General features: G+C 43.4%; 1 protein-coding gene across 1 annotated transcript in view; it reads right to left on the bottom strand.

Moving 5' to 3' along the window:
• Nucleotides 1-1790, bottom strand: part of CPM (carboxypeptidase M) — an 89498-nt gene that overhangs the window by 69560 nt on the left and 18148 nt on the right. The gene's annotated exons all lie outside the window — the stretch shown is intronic.

The following is a 1790-nucleotide window of genomic DNA, read 5'->3' as shown; positions in this document are numbered from 1 at the left end:
TTCATGTCTTCTGCCCACTTTTTTTTATTATAGAGTTTTGTAAAATTTCAGGTTAATATGAGGTTATAAACAGTTGGGTTACAGTGGTTGCCTTTGTTAGGTAAGGTCCCTGTTTGCAGTTGTGTCCCCTCCCAGGAGGTGTGCCATCTGCCCTTACATGGTGCCCCTTAGGCGGGAGCACCCATCCCCACCTTCTTCCTTTAATGGGGTTGTTTTATTTTGTCTTGCTGATTTTGTTATGACCTGTGGAGATTCTGGTTAGTAGCCCTTTATTGGATATACAGCATGTGGATAGTTCCTCCCATTCTGAAGGCTGTCTATTCACTCTGTTAACACTTTACTTGGCTGTGGAGAAGATTTTCAATTTAATTGATGCCCATTTGTTATTGCTGTGATTGCCATTGAGGTCTTCTTTGTGAGTTCTTTGCCTAGGCTGATATCTGTAAGTGTTTTTGCAAGATTTTCTTCTAGAATTCCAGTGATTTCATGTCTCAGGTTTAAGCCTGTTGTCCATCTTGACTTGATTTTAGTGAACAGCGAGAGGTACTGATCTGTTTCTGTTTTCTACACGGGGCTACCCAGCTTTCCCCGGCACCATTTATTGAATAGGGATTCTTTTCCCCAGTGTATGTCACTGTCTGCTTTGTCAAAGATCAGCTGGCTCTATGTGGATGGCTTTAAATCTGTGTTCTCTGCTCTGTTCCATTAGTCTATGTCTCTATTTTTGTGCCAGTACCAAGCTGTTCTGGTGACTCTAGCCTTGTGGTATAGCTCAAAGTGATGCCTCCAGATTTGTCCCTTTTGCCTAATGTTGCTTTGGCTATTCAGGTTCTTTGCAGCTTCCAAATGAAGTGCAGAATTATTGTTTTCTAGATCTGTGAAAATGGATGTTGGCATCTTGATGGGAATTGACTGAATCTGTAAATCCTTTGGGCAGTATGAACATTTTGACAATGTTGATTCTGATGATCCATGAGCATGATATTGTTTTTGATCTGCTTACATCATTTGCGATTGTCTTCCTTCACCTCAGGCTGGGTGCAGTGGCTCACACTTATAATCTTAGCACTCTGGGAGGCCAAGAAGGGCAGGTCACCTGAGCTCAGGAGTTCGAGACCAGCCTGAGCATTAGTGAGACCTCCATCTTTACTAAAAATAGAAAAACTCAGGTGGCGCCTGTGGCTCAAGGAGTAGGGCACCAGCCCCATATACCAGAGGTGGTGGGTTTGAAGCTGGCCCTGGCCAAAAAAAAAAAAAAAAAAATACAAAGACTAGCTGGGCCTTGTGGTGTGTGCTTGTAGTTCCAGCTCTCAGGGAGATTAAGGCAAGAGCATTGATTGAGACCAAAAGTTTGAGGTTTCTGTGAGCTATGGTGCCACAGTACTGTATCCAGGACAACAGTGAGACTCTGTCTCAAAAAAAAATAAAAAAAGATCCTTCACCTCCTTGGCCAAATATATTCCTAGACAGTGTATTTTCTTTGTAGCTATTGTGAAAGGTATTGGGTCTTGGATTTGCTTTTCAGTTTGACTATTGTTGGTGTATAGGGATGCTACTGATTTGTGCACCTTTATTTTGTAACCTGAGACTATGCTGAATTCATTTATTAGTTCCAGGAGTGTCTTGGTGGAGTTGTATCATTAGAAAAGAGAGACAGGCTCAGTGCCTGTGGCTCAAGCGGCTAAGGCGCCAGCCACATACACCTAATGTGGCAGGTTCGAATCCCCAGCCCGGGCCCGCCAAACAACAATGATGGCTGCAACCAAAAAATGGCCAGGCATTGTGGCAGG

The sequence above is a fragment of the Otolemur garnettii genome, unplaced genomic scaffold (genome assembly GCF_000181295.1).
Source record: "Otolemur garnettii isolate 467f Iridium unplaced genomic scaffold, OtoGar3 scaffold00125, whole genome shotgun sequence".
NCBI lineage: Eukaryota > Metazoa > Chordata > Mammalia > Primates > Galagidae > Otolemur > Otolemur garnettii.
Note: the sequence above shows the minus strand (reverse complement) of the source record. Positions and strands in the feature narration are given on the sequence as shown.